General features: G+C 43.7%; 1 long non-coding RNA gene across 5 annotated transcripts; it reads right to left on the reverse strand.

Moving 5' to 3' along the window:
• Window positions 1–1,565: 1,565 nt before the first annotated feature.
• On the reverse strand, window positions 1,566–14,967 carry LOC138426358 (uncharacterized). 5 transcript variants are annotated; one of them, XR_011251566.1, is made up of 7 exons: window positions 14,802–14,967; window positions 5,699–5,794; window positions 3,723–4,221; window positions 2,865–2,946; window positions 2,296–2,409; window positions 2,081–2,182; window positions 1,566–1,869 (listed from the first exon to the last, which is right to left on the reverse strand). It is a non-coding gene; the product is annotated as an uncharacterized lncRNA (long non-coding RNA). The 5 variants fall into 5 exon arrangements; XR_011251564.1 differs by having other exon boundaries at window positions 2,865–2,966; window positions 3,603–4,221; window positions 14,802–14,926; XR_011251563.1 differs by having other exon boundaries at window positions 2,865–2,966; window positions 14,802–14,917.
• Between the last annotated feature and the right edge of the window lie 11,871 nt (window positions 14,968–26,838).

The raw sequence follows: 26,838 nt of genomic DNA on the forward strand, positions 1-26,838 counted from the left end.
TAAAAAGTAAATGTTAATCTCTGTCATTCCTCCTCCTTTGAGGATGTCTGTTAATAATTTCAGGGCTCCCCTGAGGTTTCTTTCAGTGGTAAAGAAACCTCCTGCCAATGTAGGAAAGGCAGGCTCGATCCCTGAGTCAAAAAGATGTCCTGAAGAAGTAAATGGATACCCACTCCAGTATTCTTGCCTGGAGAACCCCATGGACAGGGGAGCTTCTCAGTCTATAAGTCCACAGGGTTGCAAAAGAATCAGACATGACTTACAGACATAATAACAACAACGTCTGTTATTTCTACCCAAAACAATTTCTTTTTCCATTTCCACATCCTTTTGCGATAGCAGAGGAGCTCCCATGTGCTAGGTAGAGAGTGGAGAACAGACATGGTTCTTCTTTAAAGAGCATTCTGTCCAGCTCAGATGACTCTCCAAGTTTTCTTTATGTGTATGTGTTAGTCGCTTAGTTGTATCCATCTCTTTGCAACCCCATGGACTGTAGCCCACCAGGCTCCTCTGTCTGTGGAATTCTCCAGGCAAGAATGCTGGAGTGGGTTACCATTCCCTTCTCCAGGGGACCTTCCCATCCCAGGGATTGAACCCAGGTCTCCTGAATTCAGGTGGATTCTTCACCATCTGTGCTATCAGGGAAGACCAGATTTTCTTTACCCACTCCCCAAACCAACTTAGGAATCCTTGCTACTCCAATCTTTCCTCTTACACACTGTATCACATTATACTGGGTATATATATTAAATGCTGTATATATAGAAAAATATGAATAAATATAAAGAAGGCTCAATGACGTAGAATTGTCACCTGAACACTGGGTTTGCCTTTTGGCAATATTGCCAAAAAACAGAAAAGCCAAATTGCAGAAGGTCGTGTTACTCACTGCAAGTGAGGCGAACACTAGGGATCTTTCCCAAAGCAGTGTTTTCTCTGAACAGCAAAGTGGGGAAGTTTAAGCTATTGGTACATGCATATTCATGAAGGGGCCTGGATGGGAGGCAGAGTCCAAGCTTCACTTGATTGAAGTCAAGAGGGTCAGAAAAGGTCAATGCCACTCTGCTTCGGATTCCAGTTGATCTAGTTGTTGGCATTTAGCTTCTGCAAAATGGCTCAAGACTGTGCTTTAGGCTGGTCTTTACCATCAAAAGAGAACTGAGATCTTTGCGACAGATCTAATATTTTTGCTCTTGTTATTTCTCTAGCCCGTTAACAGTCTGTTATTTATGTTTTTTGTTGTTGTTGTTGTTCCCTTAAGACTGTTTATCACTGAGACCTGTTCAAGATCGAGCATTATGGCCAGGCTGAGATTATAAAGGGCTTGGGCCAAAAACGGCTCCTCTTATGTCAAGAAAGCCGTGCCTGGTGCTCTTTCTCCAGGGACGACCCCTACCCCACAAATCTGCTTACAGAAAGAGGTAAGTGGAGGAAAACGACAGTGTGGCCATAAAAGTTTTTATAACTTAGATCAGGATTTGTTCAGCTGATACTTGGTAGATACTCTCATTTTCAACTAAGATACACACAAGGGTGATAAAGACTGGGAAAATATAAAAATCCCATAAAAGAAATCATATTATGTTTTATTAAATCCAAATCTTAAAATATCTGACAGTGACTTGAGAAATCAATAATGTTGCAAAGTATTCTTTTTTAATAATACTCTTCTGCCTTGGGATAGTTGACTATATTAACTGTTATTTCTCCATGTAAGCAAAAAGAAAGCAGAAAGCCATAACGTCCTGCATTGGACGCGTCTTCAGTTGAATATAAATCCTTGGAAGAGTGCAGAGCTGGTTTATAGCTCCACTTGAGCCACGCGCTGTCCTGGTGGTCTTTCCTTCTTCCATCCAGCCTGGTAAAGCCCTGTCAAAGAAACCAAGGGACTGGGACTCTATTGTGTCAGCATCTACTTTATCTGGAGGCCTTCATGTTCTTCTCTTGTGCGTGTCTAACAGTCAGCTCTCAAGGTAAAGGAGAGTGTGAGAACACATGGCTGAGCATATGGTAAATCAAACTAGGGAAGTTTTTGGAGAAAGGGCAGAAAAGGAGAAGCGGTCTCCCACCCCCACCGCACCTTGCCTTTAGATTTCTCCTTTCTGTCCTCCTCTCCTCTCAACTCATCAACTCAGGCGCTGGCGTGGATTCTGATTTGTAATAGTTGCATTTTAATCTGTTGCTGTTAATGGTAATGATGGAGATTGTATCTGGTGACTTGGACAAGGGCCAAGAAACTGCCAAGCCCATACACTGAGAAACAAGGCCCGTCCTTCTGCTGTCTGGGTCACTTACGCTGGACAGACGGGTGAGCTGCAAGTAAATCAGAGTACTGAGACACCTGCTGGGCTGTTTATCAGGAGAGGCTCAAAGTTGCGTGGGACCAAAAGTTCCCCTACTGTGGGGTTCCTAAGAAAACAGGGCACACAATAACAAATTAAAATCGTGTAACCAAATGTTTAGAAAATGGCAAAAGAAATGGGGAAAATGACAAATGTAGAAATAATGACAGATACTACAGCCGTCACAAAACCTAGAAAAATAGCATAATATTCCTATTAATAGACTGTCTCTTCCACCACAATAATGCTTGTTTTCCTCCATACATATGTCCTATTACTGGTGCCTTATATGGAGCACTTTTATATAGCAAATAACTCTGGTCCTGTAGGTTCTGGAGCTTAAAAAGGCAATAAGCAACTCATGTGGTTAAAATGTATTAGGACTGTGAGTTTAGCAAGGCATATCAACATGTTAATAGTGCACCTAGGGAACTTCCCTAGTGGTTCAGTGGTTAGGAATCTGCCTTGCAATGCAGGAGACTTGGGTTCAATCCCAGGTAGGGGAAGTAAGGTCCCACATACCTCAGAGGAACTAAGCCTGTGTGTTGCAACCACTGAGTCCACGTGCCACAATGAGAGAGTCCACACACCACAATGAAAGATCCTGCATGATGCAACGAGGAACTGAGGCAGTCAAATAAATAATAAAAAATAAATTAAAATTTAAAAATAAAATTCATTACCGAAGGAAAAAAATAATGTTCCTAGAAGATGACTTGGAAGTGGCCTGCTCTAGACTGAATGTTTATGTCTCCCCAAGTTCATCTGTTAAATTCTAGCTCCCAATATAATGGTGTTAGGATGTGGTGCCTTTGGAAGATCACTGGGTCGTCAGGGGGGAGCCTGCATGAATGGGATCTGTAACATTATAAAGGAGACCCCAGAGAGTTTCCTTCCCCCTGCCGCAGGTAGGAACACAGTGAAAAGACAACTGTGAACCAGGAAGCAGGATTTAGCAGACATCAGACCTGCTGGCACCTTGGTTCAGGCTGTTTAGCATCCAGAGCTAGCAGAAATTTCTACTGTTTATAAGGCACCCCGTCGACGGTAGTTTGTCACAGCAGCCTGAACAGGCTAAGACAGGGCCCGAGCAAGGGAGGGTTCCTGACATGTAGCACAGTAAATCCATCTCCTGTGCTAAGTGTACTCGGCTAGGAACTTGACAGTTAAAACTTAGTGATGATTTTGAGATCCTACACTAGCAAAACTGGAGAGATTTATGAGGAATGTGACAATGTGGGAGGGATTCTTGGTACTTACCTACTTTCACCTTAGAATTCTGATCTTTGTGAATGAATTGGATATTCAAAAAAAAAAAAGTAAATCATTTTAAAGTGAAAATTATAAAAAGAAACCTATAAGAAATAGTTCTAGTCTTACGTTTGATTTTTGTTGTTGTTCAGTTTCTCAATCATGTCCAATTCTTGGTGACCCCATGGACTGCAGCACGCCAGGCTTCCCTGTCCTTCACTATCTCCTGGAGTTACCTCAAACTCATATCCACTGAGTCGATGATCCCATCCAACCATCTCATCCTCGGTCACCCACTTCTCCCCGTGTCCTCAATCTTTCCCAGCAGGGAAAGACTGGGTCTTTTCCAATGAGCCAGCTTTTCACATCAGGTGGCCAAAGTGCTGGAGTTTCAGCTTCAGCATCAGTCCTTCCAATGAATATTCAGGGTTGATTTCCTTTAGGATGGACTGGTTTGATATCCTTGCTGTTCAAGGGACTCACAAGAGTCTTTTCTAACATCACAGTTCAAAAGCATCGATTCTTTAGCACTCAGGCTTCTTTATGGTCCAGTTCTGACATCTGTACATGACTACTGGAAAAACCATAGCTTTGACTTGATAAGCTTGATAAGCTTCTTCAAATTATGCTGAGGTGGAAGAAAAGAAAAAAAAAAAAAAACCTGAGATGTTTGAGAACTATCAGGAATCTAACAAGGACCTCAACTACAGTTTCTGTGAAAGCACCACGGCATCTCAACTCATGCTTAGTTCTGAGCTGAAGGAAAGAGGTGAGAACAAACAGGATAGAAAGGTGGTCAAGAGGGGCCACTGTGGCCTCAGGAGGTCAGTCCATTCACAGAAGTCCATTTATAAGGCCTTGTTTAGAGGGAGAGTAGAGACCCAGGCATGCCTCCTGGTGCCAAGCAGGAGTTCTGCAACTGGAAGGTCACTGGAGGCCCAGCTGAATCAGCTGGACCAAGGAGACTGGAGGAGAAGCCTGCCCCCCAGAAGAGTCTTAAGTGCCCTGGCTTGCCCCCTGCACACTGCAGACCAAGTGGTCCACCAAAGACAGATTCTGTACTCAACAGGAGACAGCCTTTGGACATGGATGGGTGACAGGCTTCCTCAACACTCTAGTATGAGCTCCTGACCCACAGAAACAAAACAATTGTCCTTTTAAGCCACTACCTTTAGAACAGTTTCTTACACAGCATGGTAACCAGAACACTCTTCTCCACTGATTTATTTCTTAAGCGAGGCACTAGGTAGGCCCTTTGAACATAAATAATTTTTAACATGTTGTTAGGTGAGTACATTGAGAAGCAATATGACCCTCAAAGACCAGCAGCTGCTCTATCTTCAGAAAGGAGAATGAATCTCAGAGGTGTCAACAGTGGTAAAGAACCCGCCTGCCAGTGCAGGAGATGTAAGAGACGCAGGTTCCATCCCTGGGTTGGGAAGATCCCCTGGAGGAGGGCATGGTAACCCACTCCAATATTCTTGCCTGGAGAATGCCATGGAAGGAGGAGCCTGGTGGGCTGCACAGACCTGCTGTATACCAGTGCATTTCAAGAACGCCAAACTCCCACCCACTGCCCCTCCAGCCTGGCTGTGTCCTTCTTTCTTTCTTTCTTTTGAGCACATTCTTCCTTTCACCAGGAGTGTCTGCCCTGAACCTCACTCCTTCCAGCATATTTCTCCCCTCCATCACCGCCTTCTTCCTTATCCAGCTCCCTCCAGTATAAACGAGCCTCTTCTGACTGCACAGACCCCTGCTTCTGCAACGTGAGTGAGCATCACATTGCACAGCAACTGCCTTTTTGCTTGTTTCTCTCCTATGGTTACGAAATCATGAGAGAATTGCAATTCAAAATGAAACCAGACAATACGAAACGGAAAATCTTATATGTGTGCCCTCAGAAGAATGGAATTTAAGGAGTGAGACTGATTTCTGTACATGCCTGCTGTACTAAAAACTAAGACTTACCTCCGGACCAACGAATATTTGCTAAGAATCTCTCCCATCCTCAAACTTGTGAACTTCCTGCCTGGACTCTCGCTGGACTTCTCCCTCTTCCCACTCTCCCCCATAAATTCAGCCTTCGCAGATCCCCATGGACTCACCCGTAACTTGCTACAGCACATGTCCTCTGTTTTTTTTTTTTTTTTTAACTTTCTCTTCTTTATTGCAAGCAGATTCAGGTCTCCTGGCTAGATATTCTGCAGAAAAGTCCAATCATAATTAGCACATGTTTTCTGAATTGCAATTCATCTGCTATTTCCAAATAAACTCACTTTCTGGTCATTGGAGCTTGTTCCAGTTTACTTCCTTATTTAGACTGACAAAATCCCAAAGGTGTGGAAAAATTCTTGGTCAATTGTACTTCTAAAGCTCTAATATGCACATATATTTTGGTGTATAGTAAGTGCTCATCATTTTCTCATTAATGAACTGTAACATGCCCTTTATGCAGGGATTCAGTTAAGGGACTCTCTAACCCAATTTAGTTTTTCTTGGTATGTGCTGGCCAAATGGACCTGAATCTTCATTCTATTCTCAGAGAAGAGCAGGACCCATTCTATAAACCAATATGAAGACTTCAGCTGATAAAAGCCACTGGGTATACTGATCTGGTCATACAAAGCCACTGGTCATATTGACCTGGCCCCTTATAGCCTGTAATTCTCCAATATAAAGGGAAACTCTACATTCTATTGGAGCTCAGCCTTCATTATCCCTGGGAGGGACTGGTTCCAGGACCTCTACTGATACCAAAATTCATGGACTCTTAAGGCCCTTATATAAACTAGCATAGTACCGTGAGGACAGCTCTCCAAATCTGTGGATGGAAAACTTGCAGATACAGATGACCACCTGGACAACTTGAGAAAGATCTGAGCCCTCTCTCCTTTGTGTAGCTCTTAGATTAAGCCTGGGCCAGTACGGACCATGCCCCTGCCCTGGTACCATAATTTAGATCTTTTGGTAGCTGTGGTGAAGTAAAAGTTCTAGCCCTGCAAAGGCAAGGAAAACCCAAGCTGACCTTGCAGGAGGCCAGGCAAGGGAGTTCAGTGGCCTGAGGTAGGGTGAAATATCAGCTGGCCGAATACTATTTTTTCCACATACTTCCTGTGAAACGTGGGGAAAATAGTAATAACAACATCACAAAAGTATTTTTGACATTAATGAGCTGATGAATGGTAAAATGTTAATCCCCTTACAAATGTCAATTATTCTTGCAAGCAAAAGGTAGGTAAAACATAATAAAATCTTAGCAAAAGATGGAGTACTATCTCTATCAATACAGGAAATAAATGACTCTACCATTTCCCAGTGGTCATGGGCAAGTTACATGATCTCTTTGTTCAGATATGAGACGGAGTCAAAAGTTGCATTTCCCTACAATGTTAATACATGTAAAACACTTAACCTAGCACCTGACATAGACTTAATTCTCATCATAGATTAACAAAACACAACTATGTACCCTTAAATGCACTTGGAAGTTTAAGAGAGGGAAACCTTATATATATAGAGTTGTTGTTGTTTTTATTTAGTTGCTAAGTCATGTCCAATTCTTTTATGCCCTTTGGACTGTAGCCTGCCAGGCTCTTCTGTCCATGGGATTTCCCAGGTAAGAATACTGGAGTGGGTTGCCATTTCCTTCTCCAGGGGATTTTCCCAACCCAACCCAGGGATCAAACCCTGTCTCCTGAATTGACAGGCAGATTCTTTTCCACTGAGCCACGATGGAAGCCGTATATATACACATATAGTTTGTTTCATTTAGTTTTGGGTTTGGAAGAATTAGAGGAGGCTTCACAATGTACGCTGTCTGTGCTTTGAAATATAGGTATCATTTTGACATAGAGAAGGGTCTCAGAATCTGCCTCTAACGCAGAGAAGGAAAGAGGTATATTTTGCCAGCTAGCTGTCTTTCTCAAAAAGTTAGATGACATTCTTTCACTGTATAATATGGTAGGGAAATGATAATGTAGGGAGGTGGGGGAGTAGAAGTAATCTGAGGATCTCAAGTCTGTCCAGCCCTTAGCATTTCACAAAAGGGGACCCTCAGAGGCAATGTAGAAACCAGACCTAGAGCCGTTGTTCTGGGGGAATTTCAAACAGAGCATCAAAATGCAACGTCAAAATTGTTCAGTGTATCATCCATTCTGCTCTGAGTACTTGGAAATATGATAATTAACTTTTTCTAAGGGTTAGACAGACCGACAGACAGACACACACACACAGAATTTTTACCTGCTCATCAACGCTGAAATCCCACTCAGATTTTCTTACTCCACCCATACAGCCTCCCTCAGGCAATTTCAGCCCCTCCCAGAACAAGACCTGGCTCATAGAAGCGCAGCCCAAACAAATACTTTAAAAAAAGAAAAGGCAAGAGAAATATTATTGTATGTCCTTGTGGGCCTAACCAGAATCAAAACTATAAAGTAAGCTTCATTCTGTTTCATAGGAGATAATTCTTTTGCCTGTGAAGTAGAATGCAATAGGAAAAGGGAAAAGAAAGCCAGAAAAGGAAATTGCTGGCTTCTCTGAGCCATTTTGGAGGGCGGGACTCCAGGACTGGAGAGATCGAGGTAGGTGCTCTTGCCCTGCTAACCCTGAGCTTTAGGACTTACTGGCTAGAGGAAGCTGTGGGTGAGGTGTTTGCTAGGCAAGTCTTCTCAGAAAAGTGATTCCTCAAGCCTTCAGGTTCTTGGAGGTCATGTGACAGGTTGTTTCCTGGCATCCAATCTGAGGACAGCTGCCACCCCACCCCCAGCGCCCCCTGCCACCTCACTATAGTTCCTCTGCTCTTGGCCTTTTTTGCCCAAGAAAGAATTTTCACCATCATTAAAAGAAATCAACACACAAAGACAGCGCCCTCCCAAACACCAAGCATACTTTAATATAGGGCTAGAGGAGGACACAGCCCTTTGAAAATCAGAACAAACCTCACTGGAAAAAAGTATTTTTCTGAGTTCTACCTCTGGCTTTCTGTGCTGGTTCAGTTTAAATCCTGTTATCCTGTTATAGAAAGCTCACTCTTACAGGTTTCTCTAATTTTCTGCAAAGCTGCAAATAATTGTTATTTTAAGTCCCCCTGGTCCACGGAATCTAAATATACAAATGAAAAGACCCTTAGGGACTACCTGAGTTTGTTCAACCCCTCTGATCTGACCAGAGGCTTGACTTCCCCAAGCAGCTGAGCTCAGCGAGCCCTTCAGAGAAAGATGCTGTGAACCCTCTGTGGGCTGACGTCAGGGCTCCAGACCTCCAAACCCAACTCTTTGCGCTCTATCATAAATCCTCCTTGTGTTCCTGAGTCCTTTTATTAAGGCTTCTCTTGTGCCAGCCTACATCCAGCCAGAAGGCTGAGAGCACCTAAAACTTATCTTGGATTTCAATATCAGTATTCACTTTGTTCATGAAAGAAGATTTGTGCCTTACTTGGAGGATTTTAGACACTTCCCATGAATATGATTAGAAAGAGGGGTTTAAGAAAAAGCCTCAAAATTTCATTAGGAAAGCATTTACTCACTTGGTGCAAACATAAAGCAGAACTTGGGTGAGACTGAGAAATGAAGTATTTCTTATCAGATCGATAAGCAAGGAGGTCACAGCCATCAGGGCTTCCTGCCCTCCAGGGCGCTCAGGAAGGAGAAGAATACCTGCATAGATTTGGCAGCTGTAAGGCTGCAGCCACTCCCTGTGGGGCGTCCTGAAGAACTCAGGATGTGAAAAATCGCTGGATACTCAACCCAGCTGAGATGATGAAAGCAATGGTTTCAGGGAGCAGACTCCTGCATCTTCTCACACATAAAAAAGTGCTAAACTCCTTAACTTGAGATATCTAGGTTTCTTTAATTCACAACAATCTCTTGGTGTTCAGGCTACCAGCCCTTTGTTACAAACTTCTGGCTCAGACGGTAAAGCATTTGCCTACAATACGGGAGACCCGGGTTCGATCCCTGGGTTGGGAAGATCCCCTGGAGAAGGAAATGGCAACCCACTCCAGTACTCTTGCCTGGAAAATCGCATGGACCGAGGATCCTGTTAGGCTACAGTCCATGGGGGCGCAGAGTCAGACACGACTGAGCGACTTCACTTCACTTCTTCTATATGACCTGACCCCTTACTTCCCGCCTGCCCTTCCTCGGAGCAGTTCTCTCAGGATTACTTGAGATGCTGTCTGTTGGCCTTGAAGTCCTAAAAATTCCTACCAAATAAAACATAGCTCTCAGTTTTTAGGTGGTGATTATTTTTTAAGTCAACAAAGTAAAAACATGGGCCAAAGAAGAGCTCGGGAATGTATTCCTCCCTGTGCCCATGTCTCTCCTTAGTGTGGACAGGCAAGCTGCTGCTCACTGCCAGCAAACTTGTGTTGGCGCCCTGCTGTCATGAAATACTTAGGCGCTTTGCTGTCTCTCTTAACTCTTGACTGTCTTTATGCCAGGTGGAAAGTCTCTGTTATAAAGACTAAACATGACTCAGAAAAAGCCAAACACACACACACACACACACACACACACACACACACACACACACACAAAACCCTCCTCTCTCTTTCCAGGTCACATCACTGCACAGCCTGCTCTCTGACTGCCCACAAGACCACAGTTGCTAATCTGGTCTTGTCTGCCGATAACGTTGGTGGGTCCTCCTCCAGAGTCTCTCAGGCCCTCTGCTGTTTCCCGTCTCCCCGTAGCTTAGTTTCGGACCAGAGGGAAGCATTTTCTAGCTCTGACTGACTCCTCTGGGCTTGCAGAAGTGAGACCCACGCCAAATTATGAAATCTTCCAAGGTCTTTGGGTCTTAGCCTTCCCATGCCCTTTGATACTTTTGTTCCAGCTGGAAAATTATGCAGGCATATTATATAGGCACCTAAGTATACTTTCTTAAATAAGTTATAATGTTGCTAATTTAACAATATAGTATAACATAGGCAGAATGGGAAATAAGCCTTAAACAATTCTCAATCATCCCTAAAATATTTCTCTCCATTCTCACCACATTGTTCTGGTCCAGACCTTCACTGTCTTTTACTTGGACACTAGCGTCCTGGCAAATTTCCGTGCTTCCTGTCTGTTTCTAACCTCTTTATTATGCATTTCACACTGCCACCACTGTAACCTATAGGAATGAAGGCCTGACTATACACATCCTCTGCTTAAATGCCTCTGTACTTAGAGGATAAAAGCTAAGATTCATAGCGTGGCTTCTAATTCCCATCTCCCAGTGCAGCCCAGGACACACTTCCGGTGACAGGGGCTGCACACAGAACATTGTTTCCTGACAGGGTCTGCACACCGTGGGTCCTTCTCCCGAATGCCATTCACTAAGGTCTTTCCTAAAGAGCTTTTTATCCTTCAAAGCTAAGCACAGAGATTCTACCCAGTCACATTTAATTCAGAAACATCCATTCCCATAACATCCTATGTATAACTTATTCATAACATTTGATGTCGTATATTTTTCTTAAAACATGTTGGGCTGCTTTACTATTTATCAAATGTATTTCTGGCAGAAAATTTGAAAAATACAGGAAAATACAAGAAAATGGGAAAACAAAGCCAAATGAAAGCATCTAGAGGTACTCTGCTAATGTTTTGAGGTATATTTTCCAATCTTTGGCTCGACGAATATATTTGTACTTTTTCTCTCTCGCTCCCTTTCACACAGCACACACATATTCACCAAAACACCTGCTTGTCAATCAAACATATTTTGTAATCAGTTTTATTTTCCACTTAAAAATACATTGTGAGCTTTGTTCTATGTCCCTAAGTGATCATAGAGTAAGCTCCATGATGGGAATGTGTGTGTGGGAAGCAAGCATGGGCAGACATTTAGATGGATGAATAGCACAGGCTCACGAGAAATATTTGCTGAACTAATTTAATAGAGAAAACAATGAAAGGAGAGAGAGAAAAAGAAAAGAATAGGAGAACTAGAGCACATGGATGGTAGAGAGACAAAGAGAGGAAAGCGCATCATCTGAACAGGGCTTTCATGAGGTTTAAAGTTTTTATATACTTTGTCTTTGATTCTTGCAATAGCCTTCTGAAGTAGCTATAATAGTTATTTACAAATCAGGAAAGGGAAACTCAGAAAGGTTAAGTGATTTGCCCCGGCTTGTGTGCTTAATAAGTGGCAGAACCAGTTGTGCGAATCCATAAACTATATTTATCTTACTCCACATGACTTCTGGAAAAGCAAGAGCAATAACCAAGGGCCTGCTGAGGTCTGGGAGCGCGGAGCAGTGGGTGTCCCTGCCCCCTGGCGTGGGGCCCTGCACGTAGCTGGCGCTGTGAGTGACTGAGGAGCGGGGAGGAGAAAGAAAGAACCAGCAGATGTTGGTCAGCGTCTGGGGTTCGGTGTGCTCAAGCCACTCTCCTTCCTCCTCGCTGGCTTCCCTGACCGCCGAAGCCGGGTCCTGAATGCCTGCTCCCAGTCTGTGCCACGTTCCTCACGCTCCATAAACGCAAGCTCTGTTAAACAGTTCACCGGTTCCCTTTGCTCTTGGAAAATACTCCGCCAGCTTAAAAGGCTCTTCACGATCAGACTCACCTCATCTCATCTTTCCCTCTCTTCTCTCTTCTCCTCATACATTCCATTTCCTTCCCCAGGGGATCTTCCAGACCCAGGGCTGGAAGCCGTCTCCTGCACTGCAGGCGAATTCTTTGCAGACTGAACCGCCAGGGCAGCTCCCTTGTACATTGCAAACACCTCTCAATCCCTGAAACGCTGGCATATTCTTCCCGCCCTGCTCTTCTTTAGTAACTATTACTTTGAGCCTTTCTTTACTGACTGTATTACTTTTGTACTCATGTGTAACAAATTATCACACATGTAGCAGTCTTACACAAGCCTCACTCTTTCTCTAGGTCAGATGTCTGGAACGGCGTGGCTTGGTTCTCTTCTTAAGGTCTCACTGGGTTAAAATCAAAGTATTGGCCAGGACTAGGTTCTCACTGGCAGCTGAGGGAGGTTCCTCTTTCAGACTTACTGGTTATTGACAGAATTCAGTTTCTGGTGGTTAGAGGACAGTGGTTGCCATTTCCCGGTGACATGATTCCCTCCCTCCTCGAACAAACAACAGTACACCAGATCTTTCCCATGCTTTGAGCCTCTGTGGTTTCTGCTTCTGCCTCCCTCTTCAGTTTTAAGGGTTCATGTGATTGCATTACACACATCTGGATAACCAAGGATAACCTCTCTGTCTGAAGGTCATCTAATTAAATTTTTTTTTAAATTTTGTCTGGCCTCACCATGACTTGCACGATCTTAGCCCCCCAACCAGGGATTGAACCTGAGCCCCTGACATGAAAAGTGTAAAGTCCTAACCACTTGACCACCAGGGAATTCCTGATCATCTACTTTATAAAACCAGTGAGATCTACAAAGTCCCATTACCATGTGTCATAACATGTTCATTGTCATAACAACCAGACGGTGAAGGTTATGGGGGTCAAATTTCTGCCTACCCCAGTGGCCACTCCTTTGCCTTCGTGTCCTCATAGGAAGCACGCCCGTTCACTTCTGGACTAAACGCTTCCTGAGGGCAGCGACTGCATCTGTTTCACAAGTCAGTCACGTGCTGGAGCCAGCCTATATCAGCTAACAAGGGCCTGTCATTAAATGTTCAGACATTTTGTAATCTGGAGGCTAACCATACATATTATTAAAAAAATGAAAGTATATAATCAAATAAATTTTATTTTTAAGAGGTAATAAATAATCAGACTCATCATTCCTATTTATCATTTACCTATTCACTCTTACCTTTTCTCTTGAGGTTATTTCATTGATTGTATCTCTGTGGTGGAAGCATTGTTTATGGATGTGCACATTTATTCCCAACTCCTTGTTCAGTGATGCCATATTGCTAGCTTGAAATTGGCCATAGTGGATATATTTATACCACAGAAATCAGAACAAAAGCTAGCTGCTGGCTTGCTTTATTGTTTATTTCTCTCTCTCTCTCTCTCTCTCTCTCTCTTTTTTTCTTTCTAGCCATATAACACGGCTTGTGGCATCTTAGTTCCCAGACCAAGGATTGAACCTTGGTCCTCGACAGTTAAGAGTGCAGAGTCCTAACCCCTGGATCGCTAAGGCATTCCCTAGTGCACGGCTCCCCAGCCTCTGGGATCTAATGCTGCAGAGCTGAGGTGGAGCTGATGTAAGAATAACAGAAATAGAGTGCACAGCAAATGTGACGAGTGTGAATCATTCCAAAACAATCCCCTCCTTAAGTCTGTGGAAAAACTGTTCTCCACAAAACTGGTCCCTGGTCCCTAAAGTGTTGGGGACCACTGCCCTAGCGTTGATTTCTCTTGTCAGAAGTGAAGAAACTAGGTAATAAGGTTAATACATGTGTCCACACTCAGTAGCAAATACAAAATAGAAGCTGATGTGGTCTGAGCTTACAGCCTGGACTCTGAAAAATGACACCGAAATTGAACCAAGAACAAGGCCATGGGTAGGTGGAGGGTAAGCCCTTGCTCCTCTGTGTGTTCAGACGGGGAACCTCCTAGAATGTTGACATTGGGGGTCCCACTCCAGATTCACAAAGTCAAAATCTGTCTTTTAAAAACTCTTTTGCAGGATACCCTTGAAATTCCTAAGCACCTTAAAATAGAAAGCCACTGTCTGGGAAGGCAGATGCAGCAGCAGGTGACTACCCCCCAAATTGTCATTAGAGCTGAAGAGGCAGAGAAACACTGCCGGGGCTTTACAAGGCGGAGTGGGTGCTTCCGCTATCGCGCAGCTCAGTAAGATGGCCCAGAGGACGTTATACACTGTCAAGGCCTTGGCTATGAGTTACGCACATGCATGGACTCTACACAAGCGCTGCGGATGAATCAGTCTGCAGGGCAGGAATAGGGGTGCCTGCAGACCCAGAGAACGGGCTTGTGGACACAGCTGGGGAAGGAGAGGGTGGGAAGAACTGACCGAGTAGCCCTGAAATACAGGCAGTGGCATGCGTAAAACAGCTAGTGGGAAGCTGCTACACAGGGAACCCGGCCCGCTGCTCAGTGACAGCCTAGAGGGGTTGGAGGGTGGGGGCAGGTGGGAGGGAAGCTCAAGAGGAAGAAGACATATGTATCACATTGTTGTATGGCAGAAACCAACGCGACATTGTAAAGCAAGTATCCTCCAACTAAAAATAAAAATTAATACTAATAATTCCGAACTTGTCAGAAACAGGATGTTACTCACAGCATCCTTAGATGGGCACAGCCGTGCACCAGCTATTAAAACCAACAATGAAACCAGCGCCTCTGTGGCTCTCAGCTCAGGTTTCCTGGCTGCAGCAGTCCTCTGCCCAGAGTGGTAACTGCCCCCTTCCCCACAGTGGTTTCCCCGCCCTGCTCTCTGCACAAACAGCCTTCCCTTCCCTCCCCAAGCAGATCTCCTGTCTCCTGGGATCTCACATGTCACATGCCCCTCCCCTAACACATCCTCTCCTCTCCTCACCACTAAGCCACATCCTCTCCTTCTTCCTGCCTCCATTTCTTTTTCAGTCTTAAAATGATGTCTTAATATAAGTCTTTTTCAGCTCACATGACATCACTTCCCTCATCGGGATCAAATTTTACCACAGATCCTTGGAAACCAACTGTACAAAATAAGCAGAAGGATTTAAGGGGGGGCTACAGAGCTGCTTGTTCAAATCAAGCATTCTCCTTTTTTTTTTTTTTTAAATTAAAGCAGCTGAATCTAGCTAGTTTCCTTTTGTCAGGGTCCTCTGTGTGTAGCAACAATCCAGGGCCCACAAAAGAGAGCTAATCTCCCTCCCATGGGTACCATTTTTGCTCCAGTATTTGACTGTGTTCTGGTCGACCGCAAAGCAACAATAGCTGACTCCTGCTGGCCAGCTTTCAAAACAGGTCTCAGAAGAAGCTGGGAACAGGGCAAGTTGTTGCTTCTAGTTTTCTCCCAACAATCCATCTCCAGGGTTCAGATTTACACGTGGACTCCTGTTATCACCTTCGACCTCTTTATGGAGGTCCCTTGTCTCTGAGTGATACAGAGCCTCTGTGAGATTAGCAGTAAGAAAGCTTATGGTCCCCTCACATGATCAACAGACTGACTGCATTTTCTGTTTTAGCAACTTCCTCTTTATTCTCACAAGCTGCTAAACAATTTGCCAGTAACTCTGATTGGGAATGCAATTGATTCTTTGGATTTTGTTCCATTCCTAACCACATTTCAAGGTTATAATTAGGTAGTGGGTCATTCCCTTATAGCTCAATTGGTAAAGACTCCGCCTGCAATGCAGGAGACCCTGGTTCGACTCCTGAGTGGGGAAGATCTGCTGGAGAAGGGATAGGCTACCCACTCCAGTATTCTTGGGCTTCCCTTGTGGCTCAGCTGGTAAAGAACCCACCTGCAATGTCGGGAGACCTGGGTTCGATCCCTGGGTTGGGAAGATCCCCTGGAGAAGGGAAAGGCTACCCACTCCAGTATTCTGGCCTGGAGAATTCCATGGACTGTAGGGTACATGGGGTCACAAACAGTCAGACACGACTGAGCAACTTTCACATATAGATGGAAAAATGGTTCAGCTGAATGCAAGAGAAAGTGCTTCCAAGTTACTCTTTCACCCTAAAAATTCAAGACATGCATACTGACTTTACTTATTTCCTCTTTTGTTTCTCAGAGAAAAGTTTTTTTGTCTTTTTGTTTTTTGTGTGTGTGTGGAGGGGTGGGAGTTAATAGTGATGGTGATGGCTTACAGAAATGTTAAGAACAAGACATGGAAATGAATTATAGTTAAAATAAGCAACCTGAAGCAATCTCTAGAAAGGAAGTCCACCAAAACTCCTTTTGACAATTGAAAGATTTCAGTTTGATTTGATCCCTCACTTGACTTTGTTATATAAAATTTCCTGTGTTTAGATTATAAATTCTATGAGCATAGATACTCATATCATTTATTTACTTATCATGACTATATATGTTTAATCACTAATTCATCCTTTTATACAACAGACAGTTACTGAATGTTTGATATGAACAATAGATTCAGAGTAAACAGGTATAAATAAGACATATTCTCTGCCCTCAAGTAGCTCATTATCTAAAGGGATAGAAAAGGGCATGTAATGATGTAAACGGTGTAAAATTTTATATGTGCTAAAATGGACATTTCTAGAGAACACCATGGGATCAGAACAATCCGCAGACGCTGTGATCAACTTTGCAATGATGGTAGTAGCTGGGTGGGAAATTTTCTTATATAAAGCAAAAGGAAGAAAGAAGAAGAGGAAGTTTCTGGGGGAAAAGCACTTTAAGATCACCTTTCTATGATCAAAACTGGGGTGCTCAGATTTTACGTCGAGCTTGTCCCATGTTTCCTGCAAGTGACAGCACATCCTCTGCCAGGATCGAATTCTACCACACATCCTCAGAGACAAATTGTACGAAATAAACAGGATTAAAAAGAGAAAAGTCTTTCTGTTTGTTCAAATCAAGTATTCTTAAAAAAAAAAAAAAGTCCATCTAGTGTTATAGTTTACGTAATACCCATAAGTCAACTGGGGTAATGCTATGCTTTGAACTAAGATTACTCAGAACTCCACTGCTGCAATCAGAGTTGTTTCTAAGAGTTCTGTGAATCCTTGGCGGACTGGGGTGTTCGATGTCATGTCTAGCTCTGAGCTCCTGCTCCCACAAATCAGCTCTGTTGAAGGATTATTTCACTTTCCTTGCATAATGCCTCCAATTTACACTTTGACTCAGGTATAGGACTTCAAATCTCTTCCTTGACCTTAATAAAATCTTTTCCTTTACCTTCTGGGCCCCCAAATCACTGCAGATGGTGACCGTAGCCATGAAATTAAAAGACATTTGCTCCTTGGAAGAAAAGCTATGACCAACCTAGACAGCATATTAAAAAGCAGAGACATTACTATTTTGCAGACAAAGCTCCATCTAGTCAAAACTATGGTTTTCTCAGTAGTCATGTATGGATGTGAGAGTTGGACTATAAAGAAAGCTGAGCACTGAAGAACTGATGCTTTTGAACTGTGGTGTTGGAGAAGACTCTTGAGAGCCCCTTGGACTGCAAGGAGATCCAACCAGTTCATCCTAAAGGAAATCGGTCCTGAATATTCACTGGAAGGACTGTTGCTGAAGCTGAAATTCTAATACTTTGGCCACCTGATGCGAAGAACTGATTCATTGGAAAAGACCCTGATGCTGGGAAATATTGAAGGCACAAGGAGAAGGGGATGACAGAGGATGAGATGGTTGGATGACATCATCAACTTGATGGACATGAATTTGAGTAGGCTCCAGGAGTTGATGATGGACAGGGGGAAGCCTAGAGTGCTACAGTCCATGGGGTTGCAAAGAGTCGGACACGATTGAGCAACTGAACTAAATAAACATCACCAACAAAATCACGCTGGTCTCATTCTCATACTTGCAACAACAGTGTAAGGCGCAAGGAACACAAGCCCTGTGTGAAACCATGACCCGTTTGAACCAGGACACCTCTGTCCTTTGGCCACAGGACATAGGGGTGTCATCTGCTCTTTCTTTGTCTTGGTGGCATCCCCTCCCCTTTCCCACTCACTTCTCCTTCCAGGCAGGCCTCCTGGCTTGCTCCTAAGAACTCCACATCCTTTGGAGAAGAGTGTAGTAAAATCAAGTCCCACTCCCCAAATTCAGCTCTAGATTACTTTTGCTTATTCAAGAGCCTACAGGGTCTGAGTAACCCAGGGATGGTGCTTTTGTTCCCAAGATAAATTGCACTTCTAATACAATCGGCTTTTCTGAGACAGTCCTCATGGTTTTATATAGCACTCTCCCCCTACATTACACCCAGCACTCTTCACATTTGAGGATGACATTACTATTCATCAAACCTGTTTTCTTCTTACTTTCGTTCTGGTTTTTTTTTTGGAGCTGGTGTGCAATAAATCCAGTTCTGTTACTGCACAGCCATGCTTCACCATGAACTCCAAACATAGATCATGATTTTGTTGCATGTGGTTGTCTTAAATCTCTGCTGCTGCTGCTGCTGCTGCTAAGTCGCTTCAGTCGTGTCTGACTCTGTGCAAACCCATGGACGGCAGCCCACCAGACTCCCCCATACTTGGGATTCTCCGGGCAAGAACACTGGAGTGGGTTGCCAGTTCCTTCTCCAATGCATGAAAGTGAGAAGTGAAAGTGAAGTCGCTCAGTCGTGTCCGACTCTTCACGACCCCATGGACTGCAGCCTACCAGGCTCCTCCATCCATGGGATTTTCCAGGCAAGAGTATTGGAGTGGGGTGCCATTGCCTTCTCCGGTCTTAAATCTCTAGACACCCAAAACACCCGGGAACAAGTGTTCTCCACCAGTCAAGGTGTTTCAAATGTGCCCATGTCTCTGGATTAATTTACTTGTTCTATAAACCTTAATCATGCCTCATGTGTTCCTTGTTCTGCTCTAGGCGAGTTCACAGTCTGACTGAATAGAAACTCCAAGATGCTTTAATGAAAGGCAGCATTTTTGGAATTAGTGCAAAGCCTCTCAGGGGGGTGACTTTAAAGAGGCAATCTTGTTTTGCAGCATATTTCCCAGTTCATTAGTTAGAACATTAGTTCCAGGCTTTGCAGTTGTGCCTCGTACTACATGCTCCATCTCCCCCCTGGGATAGAATGGTGGAATACCCTTGGAAAAGCAAGAGTTGTAGATAAGATTCTTCCCCCACCCCAAATGTGACTTAGAAACTCCTCTCCCATGCTTTTACAGAGTCGACAGCATCGTACATACTATGTTATATTCAGTTCAGTTCAGTTCAGTCGCTCAGTCGTGTCCAACTCTCTGTGACCCCATGAATCTCAGCACGCCAGGCCTCCCTGTCCATCACCATCTCCCAGAGTTCACTCAGACTCATGTCCATCGAGTCTGTGATGCCATCCAGCCATCTTCATCCTCTGTCGTCCCCTTCTCCTCCTGTCCCCAATCCCTCCCAGCATCAGAGTCTTTTCCAATGAGTCAACTCTTCGCATGAGGTGGCCAAAGCACCGGAGTTTCAGCTTTGGCATCATTCCTTCCAAAGAAATCCCAGGGCTGATACAATCATGCAATTACTTGTCTGTCTGCTATCCTAGACATGACCAGGGCAGGGTTTTGGTTTACCAAAATTCAGTTCCCGGCATAGGAAACGGACCCTGGCAGTGTACTCACAGAAGTTTTATGGAAGAAAATGAAAGGGAGGAGCAGGAAGAAGAGGGAGCAAAGAACCTATTATGACTGTCATTCGTGGGAGTGAGATTATTCTACACAATGGCTTTGATTTAGCAATTGGGAGAATCTCCCTTCAGAGGTGTGGTCAATGAATAGCTTGTGCATGGCTTAGCACAGGGCAGGAGGAGAAGGGGAAAACAGAGGATGAGATGGTTGGATGGCATCACTGACGTGATGGACATCAGTTTGAGCAAGCTCCAGGAATGGATGGACATGGAGGCCTGGCATGCTGCAGTCCGTAGGGTCGCAAAGAGTCAGACATGACTGAGTGACTGCACCGAACTGAACTAGCCCAAGGATCTCAGCTCTCAGCTGTACCAAGCTGCATATAGTCTAGGCACTGGGATTAAAGCTCTTCGGTAAGAAGGACAAATAATAAGAAAGTCTATGGCACCCACTCCAGTACTCTTGCCTGGAAAGTCCTATGGATGGAGGAGCCTGGTAGGCTGCAATCCATGGGGTCGCTAAGAGTCGGACACGACTGAGCGACTTCACTTTCACTTTTCACTTTCATGCACTGGAGAAGGAAATGGCAACCCACTCCAGTGTTCTTGCCGGGAGAATCCCAGGGATGGGGGAGCCTGGTGGGCTGTGTCTATGGGGTCGCACAGAGTCGGACACGACTGAAGCGACTTAGCAGCAGTAGATATTTTATGCCAAACTCTACCAACCTCATACTCTGTGAGCACCACTGCTGCTGAAGACCATGATGGGATTCTAATCATGGTTTCTTTTATTTTGTTTTAATGTAAAATGCTTTCAATTTGTCATATCTTTGTATTACCAGCTGAACTATGTCCCGCCTCCCAAATGATCTGTTCAAGCTGTTACCCCAAGTACCTCAAAATGTGACTATATTTGGGGACAGGACTTTTAAAGAATTGATTAAGGTAGGCGGCTCAGTGGTAAACAATTTGCCTACAATGCAGGAGATGTGGGTTTGATCCCCAGTCTGGGAAAATCCCCTGGAGGAGGGCATGGCAGCCCACTCCAGTATTCTTGCCTGGAGAATCCGATGGACAGAGGGGCCAGGTGGCTACAGTCCAGGGGGTCACAAAGAGTCAGACAACTGTGCACGCGCATACACGCACACACACACACAGCACTTATATTTATGGAGATGTTGATGAAAATAATCCTCAAACTACAGCTCAGCATTGCATTCACCTTTACGTGTGTGTGCAGACATGTAACCCATAATCCAGACACGACGTAGCAACCAACAACAACAAGGTAAAAAGAGGCTCTGAGGGTGAGTCATAATCCAGTCTGACTGACGTCCTCATAAGAAAACTTGGAGACACAAAGAGACACCAGGGAAGTGTGTGCACAGGGGAAAGACCATGTGAGACACACACGAACACGGCCATCTGCACACCAGGGAGCGGGGCTGCAGAAGTGGCCAGCGCTGCTGACAGTGTGAGGACTTTCAGCCCCCAAAACTACGAGAGGGTGGGTTTCTGTTTAAGTCATGCAGCCTGCGGTATTTTGTTACGGCAAACTAGCAAACTAACACACTTCGAAGCAGCACTCATCGTTAGTAAAAATCATGAAGACTAACCAGAAAATATTCACTTGTTAAATTTTAACCTAAAAAATTGAATGAATAAATGAATGGAGTAGGTTACAAAGTACAAAGACCTAGATAAATATTACATGTTAAAATTTAAGAGAAAACCACCTGGATGTTCCCAGATAAATTTCTTATCTTTTGGAAAATCTGAAGTTTCTCCTTTCTGAAATAAGACTGTTAGATGGCTTATTTTATCCTTTAAGAGTCTTTAATTTACTGTTCAGTACATGATTGGTAATACTGATTCTGATTTTAAAAGTAAATGATTCAAGCCAGGATTCCACTAGCCAAGAGTATAAGATTTTCTTTTTTTTTTAATTTTTTTATTTTTTAAAATTTATTTTAGTTTTTTATTTTTTAAATTTTAAAATCTTTAATTCTTACATGCATTCCCAAACATGAACCCCCCTCCCACCTCCCTCCCCATAACATCTCTCTGGGTCATCCCCATGCACCAGCCCCAAGCATGCTGTATCCTGCGTCAGACATAGACTGGCTGGCATGTGTTTGCATTGACTTGAAGACTATCTTTAGAAGCTAACTTTTCAGTCTGAGAAGATAAGATTGAGAATCTATAATGTGGTTGCATTTTATTGCAGTAGTGTAGATTACGCTGCAGTAACAACTGACTTCTGAATCTCTATGTCTTAACTGCTGACTTATTCTTCTCTTCTTTGTACATTTCCATTCAGGTCACCACTGCTCATACTATTCCCTCAGGGACCCAGGCTGATAGGGGTTTAATCTTCAATTACTTTGACAGGAGAAAAGATGGGGCACATAGAGCATGGCTCTTAAAATTTCTGCTCAGAAGTCCGCACACGCCACTTTAGTTCAGATTTCATTGGGAAGAGTAAATCATGTGACTATCCCCAATACTGGGCTCCCCAGTAGTGGCCCTAGTAGTAAAGAACCCGCCTGCCAATGCACAAGACATAAGAGACGCCAGTTCGATCCCTGGGTCGGGAAGATCCCCTGGAGAAGTAAGTGGCAACCCACTCCAGTATTCTTGCCTGGAGAATCTCATGGACAGAGGAGCCTGGTGGGCTACAGAGTCTATAAGGTTGCAAAGAGTCAGACATGACCCAGGCGACTTAACACACACACGCCCAATATTAAAGTAGGTGGGGAGTAAAATTTCTCTAAGTGACAGAAAGGATAAGAAATGCAGTACTTGTGAACAGCCTGGGTGATGGCAACCAACATGCTTAAAAATACTCCCCAAATCTGATCGTCTTCATAGGCGAACATAATTTGGAAGTTTCAGTCTATCAGCTCTAGGAAATGCTAACTTAAGCTTGACAGTTAATTTTACTACAAAAAGAAGAAAATAAAGGAGGAGGAGGACAGAGCAAAGGAAGAAGAAGGGGAGAAAGAAGGGAAGCCGAGTCCACATACTAGGAAGCAAGCTTCTGAAACTCATTACCTCAGGAAGTGGCACAGATTGAAAAACGGCTTCAGATAAATTCTGAATTGATATATGGAACTGACTCCGTGTGCCAACCGGTAATGAAAAAAAATGGATGATGTCCCAATGTCTCCAGTCAGCCAATCATACAGTTTTTATTTATTTTAAACAGATAAGCTGGACATTAATACATTAATATCCAATGTACTAAGAATTCAGTAGTAACAACAGTTCTGGGTGCCCATAGAAACAAATATAATGTGTCCTGAAATTTGAATTTCCTGTCAATTTATGTTTTATTTATTCAATGATTGAAGAAAGGCAACCAATTTTGCAGCATAAAATACAATGGTCCCCCAAAACCTAGGAAAGCAACTCTTAAAATTGTTTAGTATGTAGGTTGTTATGAATACCTACTGAATGCTGTCTCTCTGCTAGGTGCTTTATATACAGCGTAATACTCACTTTTCTCATCCACCTGCAGATGTAATGCGCACGACCCTGAGCTGTTCCTGGAGGCTTGTAGGGCCAAGACTGATGAACTTTTGACATGAAACCACTCTCCCTTTTCAGGAAAAATTTGGGCTTTTTTCAACTCTTATCAGGGGAGCAATCTGGAGTACAATATCTAAGAAGACTTTGCCCCCAAATTACTTAAATAACAAGGAAAGAGAACAAAAGCACACAACCATCTTGTCTTTTCAAATTACCAATCAAATCATGTCCATGAACTAAGAACTTGGGCCAACTTCAGTCCCTAATCCAAGATGATATGAATATCCTTTCAATATACCTTTAAAAAAAGTAAAGTATTCTTACCAGGAAGAGCCAAGAAACAAATACAGGAGATATCAGAAAAGATTATTTTGATGATATATATCTCCTGAGATTCTGAATTTTACAGTTTTGTATAGCGAACAAATTAATTAATTAGTCTGACAAAGGAAAGAGAGTCTCCCCCGATCACTGACCAAGAAACTCCAAAAAAAATGTTATTGGTTCCATTTTACAGATGAAGAAACGGAGGCTTAAAAAAGTCAAGTCATTAGTTCTAAATCCAGTTGACCTCTACTCATCTTATCTCCTTCACTTTCTGAGCCCTTATCTTCCTTTTTACTTCTTCCTACCTGCCTCAAACGGCTTCCCAGGTGGCCCTAGTGGTAAAGAATCCACCTGCCAATGAAAGAGACAGACAGATGTGAGTTCAACCCCTGGGCTGGGAAGATCCCCTGAAGGAGGGCATGGCAACCCACTCCAGTATTCTTGCCTGGAGAATCCCATCGACAGAGAAGTCTGCTGGGTTACAATCCATAGGGCTGCAAAGAGTCAGACACAACTGAAGCGACTTAGCACATATGCACACATCTGCCTCCAAAGCCTTTCTTTTTCTGCTTGCTGCTAGAATTTCAAAATCAGGGATCAGGGGTGACTCTGATGGTCTGCATGCTCAGGAAACAATGATACATGTCACTACAGCTTTTTCTCAGGCCCTGAGAGATTCAGACAGAATTTTATCTTTTAATAAAAATCCTTTTACCAGGATGTGCATTTTAAAACCAAGTTTGAGATGCTGATTGATTTTGAAGAAAGATGGAATCCTTCATGGGGAGATCACGAACTTCATGGAGAAAGAAATGTCAGTGAAGGCTTTCCCAGTGGCCTTGAAATCACACCACCATGGCATCAGCCTACATAGAGGTATGGCCTTGCTCTCATTCTTCCAATCCAGGTACCAGAAACCTGCTAGGCAAAGACAGTGATCCTTGAGTAGGATTCACGAATCTCCTCCCCCTACAAAAGCAAAAAAGTGTGTGTGTGTGTGTGTGTGTGTCCGAAAGGCGGGGGCGGGGGGCGGGCGGGGTTTAAAAATATACAGGGCATGAAGGAGTTGATTTCAAACACCTAATCGAACCACAGTGTTTTTAAAAAGGGAAAATCCATGAGCATTCATGTTCTCATCTCTTCAGAGATGAGTCATCCAACCCTTTATCTCTTTCTGTTGTTCACTCAGCCTGTGAGTCTCTCTAATTAAAACATCTGGTAACTCCTACAGATGTTTCTAGACTGAATAGTGCACCCTTTCTTCATGGCTTGCTGGACCCCCATCTTATAAAACAGTCTGATCTCTTCCGGTGGGTGCTCAGTAGCATTTCAGCATGGCACTGGCAGAAGGGTAGTTTGAAATGATCAGAGGTATATCTAAGCTAAACACGATGGTCTGCAAAAGAAATGGCCATGTACCAACATCTGTGCCATAATCCAGTGAAAGAAAGACAGGGAGCTGAATAAAGGGGCTACTTGCCAGAAAACTCATCTGCCCTGATTTTTCCCACAACTATTTGGCCAACGAGAAAGCACTTGAGTTAAATTCTTTGTTGGTGCTTGTCTCCATTTTATCCCCAGTGATGCAATTTGCTTACCTAACTCTCAACACCCACTTAAGCAAGCATAAATGGGAATTTCCACGGAACATATTTCTAGAGAACCTCGGATGTTGGCCATCGAATTGGAAGTAGCTGTGTTATCCAATGTACACAAAATGCTAATTAACCCCTTTTGCTACCGTCACTCTTCTACTCCAATATTTTAATGTTCAACCAGAGAGACTAAATGTAGAAAAGGCCTCTTTCCTGAGAGCTCTAAGTACACCTAAAGAGCTCAACCTGAGAAATAAACTCAGAAACTTAGATGTGACCTGGAAATGGGACTTTTCTGGGACTCCCCATTAGACAGATGTTTGGGGCTCTAGGGTCTTTCAGTTGACTCACAGCTCAACAAACTCCTACAGAAACCTACGAGGAGCCATTGGAACACGAATGCAAGGCGAAAAAGACCACTCCCTGGCTAATGTTTGTCACAGTCTGATGGAGAAGGTGAGTAAGATAATTCATATCTATAATTTAGATGACTTTAGAGGGCAGATGCTACCAACTGGTATTACAAATAATCTTTAGAGAGGAGCTCTTAGCTCCTCACTCTTTGATGCTGATGATGTGTTTCTTCAGGTTGGTGCTTTTATGTGTATTTTTCTATAGTAATTTTTAATGTATTTCTGTATTCTATATGTACTATTTTAGTTAAAAACTGTTGAAAATCCCCTTCAGCTAATCACATATTGTTGTTACTGTTGTTCAGTCATTGAGTTGGGTCTGACTCTCTGTGACCCCACGGACTGCGCATGCCAGGCGTCCCTGTCTTTCACTATCTCCTGGAGCGTGCTCAAGTTCATGTCCATTGAATTAGTGATGGCGTCCAATCATTTCATGCTATGCTGCTGCTGCTGCTGCTTAGTCGCTTCAGTCGTGTCTGACCCTGTGTGACCCCATAGACGTCATCCCACCAGGCTCCTCCATCCCTGGGATTCTTCAGGCAGGAACACCGGAGTGGGTTGCCATTTCTGTCTCCAATGCATGAGAGTGAAAAGTGAAAGTGAAGTCGCTTAGTCATGTCTGACTCTTCGAGACCCCATGGACTGTAGCCCACCAGGCTCCTCCATCCATAGGATTTTCCAGTCAGGAGTACTGGAGTGGGTTGCCATGTCCTTCCCCATTTCATACTATATTCAGCTCTAAATCCAGTATTGTTTCTAATAATCATCCTAATAATATTTAACATTTGACCAACTTAAATACTTTTGTCCAACAGTTCACTTCAGTTCAGTCGCTCAGTCGTGTCTGACTCTTTGAGACCTCATGAACCAGAGCACGCCAGGCCTCCTTGTCTACCACCAGCTCCCAGAGTTTACTCAAACTCATGTCCATTGAGTTGGTGATACCATCCAACCATCTCATCCTGTCGTTCCCTTCTGCTCCCACCTTTAATCTTTCCCAGCATCAGCGTCTTTTCAAATGAGTCAGCTCTTCTCATCAGGTAGCCAAAGTATTGGAGTTTCAGCTTCAACATCAGTCCTTCCAATGAATACCCAGGACTGGTCTCCTTTGGGATGGACTGGTTGGATCTCCTTGCAGTCCAAGGGACTCTCAAGAGTCTTCTTCAACACCACAGTTCAAAAGCATCAATTCTTCGCGCTCA

Source organism: Ovis canadensis, chromosome 21, assembly GCF_042477335.2.
Source record: "Ovis canadensis isolate MfBH-ARS-UI-01 breed Bighorn chromosome 21, ARS-UI_OviCan_v2, whole genome shotgun sequence".
NCBI lineage: Eukaryota > Metazoa > Chordata > Mammalia > Artiodactyla > Bovidae > Ovis > Ovis canadensis.